This window comes from Miniopterus schreibersii (genome assembly GCF_964146895.1).
Source record: "Miniopterus schreibersii genome assembly, chromosome: 10".
NCBI lineage: Eukaryota > Metazoa > Chordata > Mammalia > Chiroptera > Miniopteridae > Miniopterus > Miniopterus schreibersii.
The window spans coordinates 22134860-22149012 of record NC_138110.1 but is presented as its reverse complement, the minus strand read 5'-3'; positions in this window follow the sequence as shown (position 1 = coordinate 22149012).

Below are 14153 nucleotides of genomic sequence, written 5' to 3'. Positions count from 1 at the left end.
GAGACAACACAGGAGTCTCACTCGCCCCTTGCCCACACTCTCTCTGCCTGTGCTCACACTCAGCTAGTTTGGGGCCTGTTTATGGACCTTTCTACTTCAAGTGTTGTCATGTCCTTTTCATGTGTTTTGTCATTCCCCTTGAGGCCCTGTGGTGGCTGTTCATTGCCCCTGCAGTGTGCCCACCATCCATGGCCTTGTACACAAGGATTGTACATCAGACCCCAAGCTGTCTGTTCAGCCATTTCTCCATCTGGCCTTCCATTCCCTTCTGGAACTTCTTTTATTTATGGAGGCATTTGTATCCACAATGCCTGGTGACTATTAGGGGCTTGGTACTCCTTTACTGCACCACGGAAGCGTATGTCAAGACTTGCTCTTGGCCGGGTCTTTGCTTTGCCTGCACCCTTCCCCTGGGCACCAGCATGAGGCTGTCCCAGTCACTCTGGCCTGTGCTGACCCAAATCACTCCTGTTGCACTGACTCTAAACTCAGCACATCTTGAACAGAACAGAACTATTGATCTCCCCCTCCACCTGCCCAGTCTGTTCCTCTTGGCAGCTTGCCATTGGGGATGGCTCTGCCATTCAGTCACACCCACACACCCACATCTAGTTCATCAGCAAATCTCTGGTTTTATCTCATGCTAGACAGAATAAAGGCACGCATAGATATCCTGATTCGAATCCCTGGAACCCTACATGGGAAAGGGACTTTGCAGATGTGATTAGGGTTAAGGATCTTGAGATGGAGACATTGTCCTGGATGATCCAGGTGAGCCCAATATGATCACACGAGTCTTAAAAATAAGAATCTTTCTGGGCTATGTTCTGAAGGAGAGATGACAGGGTGGGAAGGGTTCGATGCCCTGTTGCTGGTTCTATAATGTAGAAAGCTATATGTGAGAACTGGAAGTTGGAAAAGGCAAGGAGATGGATTCTCCCCTAGGGCCTCCAGAAAGGGATACAGCTCTGCCAACATCGATTTTAGCCCAGGAGAACTGTCGTATTTCTAACCTACAGAACTATAAGAAGATAAATTTATGTTGTTTATAACCACTAAGGTTGTGGCAACTCCTTACTGCAATGATCTAAAACTAATCCACACCTCCATAAATACATTCTACTAAAGTAGCCCCCTGCCCCAACTAGCTACTCTCCATCTCGTTACCCTGTTCTATTTTCTTTGCAGCATTTACCAGCATCTGAAATCATCCTATTTATTTATTCTCTGCTTGTTTATTCATTTCTTCACTCATGTGCAGCTCTTTGGGTAGAATTCTGTATGTCCACCTCTTATCCTCAGCTTCTAGAACAGTGCCTGGCACATAGTAGATGCTCAACAAATATCTATTGACTGACTAATGTTCTGTAACACACCATTGAGCCCTTTATAAGTAGCTAACTGCTTTAAAAGTGTGTATGCTTTCTTAAGGGCAGGGAGTATTGTTTCTTTACCTTTTAAATCTTTGCCTCTCAAGGCTGGGTATGCAGAGGATTTGGGGATTATTGGGGATTTTTTTTTCTTTTCTTTCAAGTGTGAGCTCCTCAATGAGGAGAGCCTGGACATCTTCCCCCCACACCCCTGCTGACATGTAGCATCAAATTCTGCAATCAAATTGGTGCCCCTGATGGAGGCCCATGGTCATTATACCTTTTTCTCCTACACCATGCTTTTCTTTTAAACTTTTTCAAGTGCTGTTAGCTTTCTAATATTGTCTATTTCTCTAAACCTTATTGTGAAATGATGAATAGGGCAGAAGCACTAGTCCCATTTGATAGATGATGAAACTGAAGAAAAGACAGGTTAAATGGCTCACCCAAGGTCACACAGGTAATTAATGGCAGGACAAATCCCCTGATCCCTTGCCTCATGCCTTTTCCTGCAGACCACAGAGCAGCTGATTCTCTCCCTTCCCCTCAGGGACAAAGGAGCCCAAACCTGATATTATGGGCACAAAGCTTTTAGCAGAGGAGGGGAGGGAAGGAAGTGATGTGGTTAGGTGAGCTCTGGGTATGTGTGTGTCTAATTGCTTTTCACTTCCTTTCCTTCCATTCATAGTCATTCATTCACTCAGGCAGACATTCATTCAAAATGCATTCATTGAGCGCCTCTCCCGTCCTGGGCTCCCTACTTCACCTATAGGAGGACACTGCTCATAGGAATTGGTTCTCACATTCAGGAGACTCACCTACCATCTGTGAAGCAATGAAGTTGGACTCTTGTTGACATTCCTAGTAAGTAAGAAATGAACTCCCTTGACATAATTTGATGAACTCAGCACAAGTTATACACAGCCACAAATAATCAATGAATCCTTGCAAAACACTCAAATCAGGATTGACTCCCTCCATGCTGCCAGTTCCTGGCTTCTCTGTTAAGAGAACCCTATGCCCTTCCAGGATGGGCCAATGATCCAGGTTGACCTAATTACAAACCTCTTCTGGGCCACAGTGACCAGTCCAAGGGGAGGGCTGGTGACCCAAACCTGGACAGCCAGGTGCTTTCTAAGGATTGAAAAGCTATTCAGAGCTCTATGTGAGACAGAGAAGCTCTCTTTTTTGTGGGAGAGTGAGCCTGTAACCACATCCCTGCCACCTTGTGCAACCAAGAGAATGAAGACAACAGCCAGAACCAAGAAATAGAGGGAGATGGTCACAATGATGACTAAGTCCCTGAATGAGGTATCCCTGAGGGTTTCTGTCACCATCAATCCAACAGTCCTAACTCTTGCTCTTGTTGAACTCCACTAAGGGTCCGTAACAACCAACATGCTCCCTTTGTTCACCTGGCCATGAAGAAGGCCTTCTTGTAGGTAGGTCTTCAAACAGGGAAGTTTTCTCTCTCTGCAAGAGGGCAGGGGTAGGGGTGAGGCCTATTGGCTTAAAATAAGAAGCTGTTTTGGAAGAAGTTGTCTTTCAGTTCTGCTTAACCCAGAACCAGATTCTCAGCAGGTTGTAGGGCTGTGTATCACAGTGTGTGTGTACTATCTATCAGTGGTATTCCACTAGGCAGACTGTATAGAAATGTCAACTCAGTGAGACCTAAAAATGTAACGGTTTAATTTTCTAACCATTGCTTACAACCCCTCTATGCTTAATCTCCCGTCTTCATCTCTCAACGAAAATTTAGATGCCATAACTTTCAGATGACATTCAATTATTAAAACTCTGTCCAGTTTAAAATGTGACTTCAAGCTCTGTCTGGATGGCATCTCTTTGCCACGCCCCCCCTACCCCTGCCCCCCCCCCCCCCCGGACAATTTGAGAGAGACCCTGACTCCCTGTGTATTATCTGGGACAGTGATGATGGGTGTGTGGGGTGGGCTGGGAGGCTGGCTAGGCTCTGAGACCGCCCAGGCTCCTTCCCTCTTTAGAGACCAGCTACTCAAGGTGGGAGCAGTGTCAAGGAAGGGTCACAGGAAGTGGAATCAGTGTCCCTTTACCCAACAGGTGCTGGGGGGTTCAGTTCTGTGTTTACTCCTGACCAGCCGGCAATGTTTGGGTAGCAAGCACCAGAATGCTGCTTTCTCATGGGCCCTGGTGTGAGCTGCCTGGGGGTTCCTGAGGGGCGCCTCTAACACGCAGTTCTCTGACCTGGGAATTTTGGTCCATCTCTGGGCTTCATGTTTTCTAGCCCCTCTGGCTCTTTACTTTAGGGATACGGGGGTCCACTTCACAGCCTCCCACTGCTGGGACCCCTCACGGTTGGAAGTCAAGATATGCTCGTGTGAAATAAAATGATATATTCTCTCTCTCTCCCCCTTTCCTCCTCCTCTTCCTTGATTACTCCATCAGAGTTTCCATTAAAGTGGCTTTCACTTTTCTGTCTTGTTCTCTGTGACTATGTGGTCATTCATCTTCATTTATCTAATCAAACATTCAAGAATCAAGGGGCTTCTACCCTGAGGGGCTTGGAGTTTTATTGGGGAGGTAAGAATAACACAGATGTGACAATCAAAGACCCAACAAGGAGGTCACCACATCAAGTGCTTCATTGCCTGTGGGCAGAGACAGGCAGACAGGTAGTGCTCAAAGCAGATTAAAAGATGGTCCCTAGAGCCAGACAGTCTGGATTCAAATCTGGATTTGCCACTTGTTAGCTGTGCAACTTAGGTAATTAAATGTCACCTCTCTGTGCCTCAGTCTCCTTCCCAGTAACACTAGGATGATAATGGTATTGCCCTTTTGTGGATTTGTGAGGATTAAATTAAGTAACATTAAAAAGCAAAATTCAACTGAGTAAATGTTAAAGATCTTATTGGCTTTATTTGATGATTCATGAATTGGGCAGCATCCAGCCTAACAGTCAGAAAGGAGCCCCGAGGAGCTGTACAAAGTAAAAACTTTTACAGGCAGAAGGGAGCAGGAACAAGGAAGTTATACTAGGCAACAAGCAGGTTGGTTGTGCAAGGTCCCTTTCCTGGGGATGGCAAGGGTCTATCGGGCAGATTGCCTCACTAGTGCCAATCAGGTGACTCCCAACCGGTTTAAGATTCCATTTCTGGGAGGGGTGAAACTATTCTCAGTTTAGTGGTGTGGGGCTTAGCTTAAGTGACTTATTTGGGGCCTGTTGTCTTGTTTTTAACTGTACTGTATGAAAGCACTTAGAACAGTGCCTGGCACATTAGTAAGTGCTTGATAAAAAGATGATGATGAATAGTGAAGGCCAATATGGTTAGGGTTGCAATTAGTTGATTCTCTGGGAAGGGAACTTGGCAAGACTGTCTATGGGGAAGGATGATGTCACCAAAGGGGAGGAGACCAGATGCTTGTGGTGAATGTGCTACCCTTCTCCCAAGGAAGTGGGGTTGCCATGCTAAAGGGCCTGTCCGCCCCAGTGGTCTAACTGGAAAAGAAGCCAAGGGAGTGCAAGAAGCAGAATAGTGTTAGGACACCTGGTGGCAGCCACAGTGGCAGCCTGAAGTGGGCACGGAAGCTGGAGTGCCACAGCCCTGACTCCACTCCCAGGTGTGGAGGTGTGGAGGGGTCTCCCGCCAGGGTTCAGGGTGGTGGCTTGGGGGGCCAGGTTGACAGAGCAATGGAGAGAGGCCACAGTAAATCTCAAAAAAAGAGAAATCTGAAGCTCTTTCACCCCAGGAGGTCAAGTGATAAAGCAGGAGACAGGGATGGCTCAGGCAGGCTGGGGTGGCATGTCCTGCAGGCATTGCACTGCCTGCCACTCCAAACTGTGGGTGTTTACTGAGGCACCGCGTTCCCTGGGCGCAGCTCTGTAGAAAGCCAGCCCACAAAGCTTCCCACAGCATCTGCCAAGAATACACCGACATAATAATTTCTTTGACCTCCACCACATGAGTTTCTGAAAAGAACAAAACAGCATCATTCCCTGGCATTTACAGTTTAAACCTTTCCTATTCAAGTTTCTAACAAAAAAAGCCACCAACCCATTCTGGTCGTGATTAAAATTCATAGGCTTGCTGCAGAGAACAGATGCAGAAGCAATTTTAGGCTAGTCATATCCCAGGTCTGCAAAATTAATTTGACAGGTTTGCATTAAAGCACTGATCAATATCCACTTTAGAGCGGCAGAGGCTAACTGAGAAAAAATAAGTGACCGGAGTGTTACCAGACGAGAAAAAATGAATCTTTGAGACTTTTTTCCCTCTAAGCTTGCACCTACATCAGAAGTCCTGACCTCAATCCATTGATCGGCTGCAGTTAACATGACAAAAGGCCCAGTAGATAGACCGTCGCGGCCTACCAGGGAACAATCACCCGGATACACTAAATGTTTGACTGAGTGACTAGACTGCCGAATTAGTCTTGGCTTTCCAAGGGCGGCGCAGACCGGTCTTCCTGAATCCTCCCCCTCCCTTCCTGAGAGAGCCACAGGCAGAACTTTTGCTAAACTTCCTCCTGCGGATGGCAATGGCGTGGGAATGCGGTCCTTGGGAAGCTGAGGGCTGGCTCAATTCAGCCACCCAAACAAGGAAACAATTATGACCAAATTTTTTTTGAGATTAAAAAAAGGGGGGGGGAGCATCTGTAATACTTTCAACAATAAAGATAAATTAAAAAAGAAAGAAAGAAAGAAATAGAGGCAGGAGGCTAATGTCAGTGGGGTCCCTCATAGGGCTTGATGGGGGGGCAACTTTGAGAAATAAAAAGCCCAGAGAGCTGGTCATTGCCTGCACTTGGAGGACAATGGGCTCTACCGACTTGGAATTTGTCATCTTGAGGTATGAAAGGAATTCATTTCAAAAAGTAGGAGCATCCTCCCAGCCTTGACGGTTCTGTTCCCAGGCCTTCTTCCCTTCCACCCTCTCTCCCACCCTGTGACCAACTGACATTGTGCCAATAATTTAACAAATCTAAAATGAGCACCCACTAAGGATGGGGCCTCTGTCAGGAACTGGATACACAGGAAAGAGTGTCTTCCTGAGGCTCAGATCAACCCTCAACTTCTCCCAAAGCTTTTCCTAAGGGCACTCTGTCCTGTTCCAGATCACTCATCCACTGGGAACCATCCACTTAGCATTTGCCCATGTAGAGCAGCACCATCCCACAGAGATAGAGTGTGAGCCACAAGAGCAACTACAGATGCAACTGAAAATTTTCCAGGAGCCACATTAACAAAATAAAAAAAGCAACAAGTGAACTTAATTATAATAGCATATTTAATCCAATATGTTTAAAATACTATCATTTCCACTTGGAGTGAATATAACAAGGTTAATGAGGTATTTTAGGTGCTGCTTGTTTTGGTTCTAAGTCTTACAGCCACTTCAGTTTGGACCAGCCACCTTTTGAGTGCTCAATAGCCACAGGCACCTGGACGCTGCTGCTCGGTCTGGAGCTCATTCCCAACGCCCATGAACAGAGACCCTATCCTATCCTTCCTCACTCCCATCCCCCTCCGCCTAACCCTCGGCTTTAACGTTATTTAGCTCTCCTTCATGCCACTGGTTGTTGCACACCCTGTTGATAAAGCAGTTATAATAGTAAAAACTTGTCCTCAACAGCCCAGTGGAGGGGATGGCCATGCTGCTCAGACAGACAGGAGGCAGTGGGCTCCCTGAGGGCATGGAGGGCCCTACTCCTACATTTAACCGTGGCACCAGGTCAGTGTCTGGCCCTTCGAGGGTCTGTCATTGTTCAACAAACATTTATAAACCACTACTACGAGCCAGGTCCACCCTAAGCATTTGGCAAATATTAACTTGCTTAATCCTCATAACAAATATGTCTGGTGGGTGCTGTTGTGACCACCCTTTTTTAGATAGGGAAACAGAGGAGGCCGAGGTCTCACAGTTAGCATGTGTGGGAGCAGGAGTCAAACCCAGGGGTCTGGCTCCATGCTCTTTATCACCCTTCCACTCTGCCTCTTGTTAATATTCTTTAACATTCAGGAGACTGTAAGGTACAGCATTGCCCTTTTGGGGAACCCCAGCAGAGTTCCCTTATTCCTTTGTGATCCCCATGTTGGCGCCCAGCCTTTGGCATTTCACCGGTATGCTCCTGATCAGTGAGCTGCAAGAAGGCCGTAGGCAGGAGGCCAGAAGCCTCCCTGCTGCATCCTTGACCAATGGAATAGAGTCAGCAGACCTGCTGGCCATGGAGGGCTGGTCCAGAGGCACAAAGCTGGGGGGCCTGGGTAAGGGATCACCTGCACCTCTTTTGTTCAGAAGAACTGTGTGTACAGCAGAAACTCAGGGCTTCCTGCCTTAACCCAGATTCCACTCGTGTCTGGCATTTTGACCTTGTGTTTGTCACTTAACATCTCCATGCAAAGGTTCACCAGCTGTAAAACCTAGGAAATAGCACCTGTTCTACCTTCCATTTGGGACAGTCAGGATCAAATGATGTGATGTCTGTGGAAGAGCTTTAGAAATTATAAAGTGATATGCAAATGTGAAGTCTCATTGGTATTTGTACTGTTACTGACAGTGGAAACACAGGGCTGTAGTTACCATGCCAGGGTCATGGCATTCCAGTGAAAAAAGTGGAAGCTGCCTGGCCTTTTAAAACCCACCTTCAGAAGTTACATAGCTTCACTTCTGCTCTACTCTATGCTGTCAGAAGCCCATCTAGATTCAAGGGGCGGGGGACATAGAGTTCCACCTGTCAATCAGAAGAGCATCCAAGAATTTGGGTCCATGTTTTGAAGTCATCATAACTTCCCTCAACCTCAGTTTCCTTAGCTATAAAATGGACATACTAATGTCTATCTTTTAAGACTGTTGAGTGGATAGGGCAACCGTGGTATCTTACTATCTGCTTATAGTTGGCTGATTAGCTGTCTAGTTTGTATTCAGTAACACCTGGTCCAACAAATGAAGGAGAAGAATTTCAGGAGTACCATCTAAATGCCAGTTACTTTACCAAGAATTTCATGCTCAGCTTTCGGTATTGAATCTAGCAAAGAAAATCCAGCCCCATTTAACAGATGAGAGAAAAAAAATTCAAGGCAGTAAGCAATCTGACTAAGAACATTCACTAAGCGGTGGGGCTGGTATTTGAAACCAAGTCTGCCTGGCTGCAAAGTCCAGACACCTTGGTTTCACGAGCCCCATGGTGCTAAGTTCATGTGCACACAGACACGTTCATGCTGAAGATAGTGACCAGAGGATTTAGGTCCTGTCTTTCTTATATAGTTGTGATGCTTCCGACCCACCATCAGGAGAAAATGTCTCGGGTTTGGTTGCATTTCCCCTGAATGTGAGCCTAATTCTGCACCAACACCCATACCCCCCCCTCACACAGACAGGGGTCCTTTGCTGGCAGGGGCATCGTTTCCAAATGTCGGTGGGTTTTAATTGAATTTTTCAATGGTAAAGCTGAGTTTTCATGAAACCATCCTCACTCTCAATCCATCTCCACTGTGATCAATGACTTCTGTTTGTGTGATTTATTAGCATGGGCTGTGGAGCAGCAGGGCATCCCAGGCCGTGGACAAAGCAAAACTCATGAGCTTCTGGGAAATAAACCTCTGGCTTCACTTGGTGCCCCCAGCTGTCCACAGATATCACCTGTGGGTCAGGGGCATAAAGAATGTCAGCCCAGCCAGAGCTGATTTCTGCTTTTCCCTGGGACTGTTTCTTTCTTGCTAGAAGCCCAAGGATCAGTGGACCCCTGTGTCCTGCTGCTTTATTGATGGGCAGGAGACATCCTCAGCCCACCAGACTCCCTGGAAAGCACCAAATACATTTCCCAGTTTTCCAGTGGATACAGATGCCTGCCTTTGGGATGCATATGGTTATAATCATTGTTTAATATTCTGATGGAGCCATTAATTCAATTACTGGTTATAGTTTTCTATGTGCAGTCATATATCTCTCAGCCAGTCAGCAGAAGTGTTAATCTCATGGGGTTTAAAACGATTCAGAATGTGGAGGGGGCAGTCAGTAACAGGGTCAGACTGGGGAGATGTCTATCTATTAACCTTCCATTTTGGCAACCAGACAGCCATAGCCAGAACACAAGGTGGGCCCTGGAACTTGTCACTATTAATACTGTCACTGAGGCACAGTGGCTGGGGTTCATCTAAGCTACTCCAGTGACAATATCACTATTGCTCATGCCACAAAGGCAGCCAAATAAGATGTGGGGAGTGGGGACCTGTTAGGATTGGGAAATGGAGAAGGAATAGGAGAGAAACTGGAGTAAAAAGTATGTGTAGTGGAAAGAGTTCTGTACTAAGTAGAGAGAGGTACAGGGCCCTGGGGAAAGCCTCTTGCATTTATGCCATGCATTAATTCAGACACACATCATTCATTCATTCAGCAAGCATTTATTTGGCTCTTTTAGGATGTTTTATCCTAATTCTAGGGATCGTGTGGGGAATATATAAGAAATCATGTAGCTCCAACTGCAAATCTAGTTGGACAAGAACACAAATTGTCATTATACCAGGGAGGATTACATTAAATGCTATAAAAGCAGGATCCACAGCAGTTAAGGAGTATTCAGAGGAGAAAAAACTGGCATCACCAAGAGCAAATCATGGAGGACTTCCTGGAGAAGGAAGCTTGTGAAAAGATGTTTGTGTGAAAGCGCAATTAAAAATGCTTTGAGTGTTATATTTTACCTTCCCTGCCTATAAAAATGCCCATATCACCTTCCCCAATAGGAACTGATTCTGCCCCTTTTGTCAGAAGCAACAGCCTTTGTTCCCTTGGAAATGTCTTACACACACACACACACACACACACACGAAGCCCCTCTGGGTGGGGCAAGGGCTCTGCATATGAGGATGGACCCCTGAGAGTGTGTGGCCTCTGGGCTCAGGACTGGTGGTTTATAGCCCAAAGGCTCTGAAGCCATGGCACCTGTGTTTCCCAGCCACATTCAGGTCCCAGCAGTGACCAGCTGGGCCCCAGAGCCATGCTTTGGGCATCAGAGAGAGTGGGACAGCAGGTGACCAGTTAGTATGTCTCCCTTTTTCAGATGAGAAAACAAAGGCACATCGAGATTAAGAAATTTACCTGAGATGCTGGGATGTGAACCAGCTTTGCTTGTTTGTTTGATTCCAAAAAATTGGCTGGGCCAGAAATTGGATTTCGACACCCTCCCTGAAACTCTTAGCCTTTCTCCTCCTTCAGCTGCTGGGGACCCACTATTACCTGTCCCAGTACCCACCCCACCAACACCTGCTCTCAGGAAAAGCCCCAGCCAAGGCCAGTCTTTGGAAGCGGGGAGGGAAGTTGCATGGTCTCTTACACCCATTCCACAGTGCACCCCCCTCGAGGCTCTTGACAGGAGTTATGCCTATGTGAGGTGTGCTTGACTGCTGGCGACATCTGTCTTCCTCACTAGCTTGAAAGTTCTTTGAGAGTCCCCAGTGTTTCTCCAGCACAAATAAATAAAAAGGTACATCTCCTGGTCAATGACTTTTAGGCATTCCCTGAGGGGGCCAGGAAGATGAGGGACCTTTCCACATATCAATCCTGCCCCATAGGCCTTGTTTCTGCTTGTGTGGGGGAGTATGGGGGGATTTAGAGTCAGGTCTCTGCCTGTCAGAGAATGAGGTGATTTAGGGTCAGTCCTCTTCACATGCAGGAGAGATAGGACATGCATGTGCCCCATTGATCCAGAAGGACCCCTGAATGGCCAGAAGCTCCTTATTGGCTTCCAGTTCTGTGGGACTAAGCCTTACCACGTGCTCCCTAGTCCTCCATCTATACTTCCAGAATATTCCTTTGGCGGTTGTTTCCCCACTGGGTAAGATGGGGTGGTGGAGGGTAGCCAGTGGGTGAAGAGTGGGGGTTCTTGCCAAAATTAGGGCTGCTCTAGTTGAGGTTACTTATAAAACAATCTTTGCAGAAAAGATGCCAGCTCATGAAATCCTGAGTATTTCAACTGGAGGGGACCTCAGTCCTCTGCTGTAAGGAAGGGACTATGATTCCATTTTATAGATGAGCCAACTGATTTCAGGGAATTGAGGAAAATGTGCAGCTTTGAGGACCCCTTCTGAGTTAGAGGCCGGAGCACTGCACAGATTCATCCAGAGTGAGTCCTGTTCGCTCATTAAATTGTCTGCGTTTGTGTCCCAATAGGACCTGGAGGCATACTCACTGTAAAATATGAATGGTTCCAGTACATTATTCTCAGTCCTTCTGTAAATAAAAAATAAGTGCCAAATAACCACGTCAGGCCCAGTTGTTTGATGGCCTCTCTCCTAGTACTTGATTTTACTTCACAACTTACAGTAAGGGAGTGGGGGTGGGGAAAGGAGCTGACTTCTGTCAAAGAACAGTCTCATTGGTTAACACCTGAGGGGAAATGACTGAAAAGAACTTAATTCAAAAAATCCTTTAGGCACACAGGAGCTTCTTCCAACCAGTAAGAGTCAGACAGCTATGGAGAGAGAGACATCAATAAATAATCAGCCGGCTTAGACTTTTAAATGGGAATCCCACTGTCACCACCCAAAGGTAAATTGCATCTTTTCTACCAGCCTCCGAGCGGGGCTTCATGCTTGCGTGGACCGGGGAACGTTGCTTGTTGCAAATGCAGCCTGACCCTTCTTTCTGATAAGATGTAAATCTCCTCTTCATATATACTTCCTGCATATACACTCATTTATCTCCTACGTGTCCTATCATCTATCTATCTGTCTGTCTGTCTATCTATCTATCTATCTATCTATCTATCTATCTATCATCATCTATCTATCTATATCTATCATCTATTTATCATCTATCTATCTATCATCTATCTATCTATCATCATCTATCTATATCTATCTATCATCTATCTATCTATCTATCTATCTATCTATCTATCTATCTATCTATCTATCTATCTATCTATCTATCTATCTATCATCTATCTATCTAGTCTAGCTATCTAATCTCCTACATGTCCTATTTCATATATATATAAAACCTCAAGTAGCATAGTTGTTATTTGGTTTCACTGTGTTTTTGGCTGACGATGGCCCCTTCTGGTCATTTCTCTGAAGACAGGAGTGCTTGCTGTCCAAGCTATGGCTGGAGGTGAAGGAGGTAGGGAACCTGGACTAAATCTGGCTAAGCATTGTTGTTTTTTTATGAGGTGATTTAGATTATTTGCTTGTGATTTGCTTCTGACCTAAATTGGGGTGGTGTAAAAAATAATAACAAGAACTCTATATACCAGGAATTTTGTTGAGTTCCAATTAACAGTGTTTTTACTATAATGATACTCACTCCCCCATGCAAGGAAGCTTTCCACAGAGACATGCAAGAATAAAAGGAAACTGTCACACTCTTTCCCAAGAGTAGACAATAGAAACACTTGGTCCGTGGTTGGGTATGAACTACTCAAGGACTGGAGATGACAGGCTCAATTTAGCTAACAGTAGGAAGGCCTGTGACAGATTCCTGCCCCTCCAAACTTCTGAGGTCTGTAAGTAGGTAAAGATCTTACACTTCATGTGTGCCAGGCCATAAGCTCCTTGAGATGAGGACTGGGTACATTTCACCATATCCAACTCAACACTCTGCACACAGAGAATGTTTGAAAAATTTTTGTGAAATAAATAATAACAATACAATTAAGATATACTGTCCTTGCTACAAAAAACTTTTTATCCCAAGGTGGAGCAGGTAGGTGATGACATGTATCTTCTCTGTTCTGGACAGACGGATGCACTGTAATGCCAATTGGACCAAAATAAATGTCGGTGGCTTCTTGCTCAGGGGAAGGGAAGGCGAGGAAAAGAGAGAGAGCCAGTGTGTTCTGCAGAAACCTCTAAACAATCAAAGCCACAAATGCCTCTTCTTATAAACACACAGTGTGAGGCAGATGTTTACCCAGGACAATCCAGAGACGAAAAGCCAGTAAAAGCCAGAGAGATTCACGCTCCGCAAACAAGGGATTTCCTGGGGGAAGGAGAGGCAGGTAATGGGCTCTGCAAATTTCTTCTCCTGATAACTACATCACAGACCAAGTCTGAAGAGACATTTTCTTCCTATTGAAACCTTATTTAAATACTGCCACCTATTCCAGGCAGAATCACCGCTGTATTGGCTGGCTTAGGCTAGTTTCTCAAACCTTTATGAAGCACGCGGGGAAGAAATAGGCAGTCTGCGTGTCTGTGGGAGCAGGGACACATTCCACAGGGAACTGTCTTCCAGAAATGCTTCATTCAGGAGTCAGTGTTTCCCCATTCTGATCAGTGGCTTTCCATCAAGTAAAGTCTGGAGAGAAAACACGAACTGTGCCTCTTTAAAAACAGCAAAAACTCTTACCATTTGTACAGTGTAGACCGTCCACCACCGAATTATTTACAAACTACCATCTCCCCACCGTGACTGCCTTTGCAATGAAGTTGCTAGGATGGGCCTTCACTATTATTTCCTCCCCCTGGAGGTTTTCCTGTAGAGCAAAGGGCTCGGGGCTGGAGTGAAAACTCAGACACTGGCCTCCAAATTGTCCACAATTTCCTGTGTGACTCGGATAAATTAGCACCTCTTTCTGGGCCTTTGTTCTCCCATCTTTTGAAACTACAGATGAAGTGATCCCTGCTACCCAGGGCAGCTCTGAAATGCTGTCTGTGTTCTTTCTCTGGGAGCTGGCATGGGTCTATATCTGGCTCTACATTTTTGTTTGACCAGTGTGCATGCATATGAATGTGTGTGTGTGTGTGTGTGTGTGTGTGTGTGTGTGTGTGTGTGTGTGTGTGTGTTCAGGAGGCAGGTCAGGATTTACCAT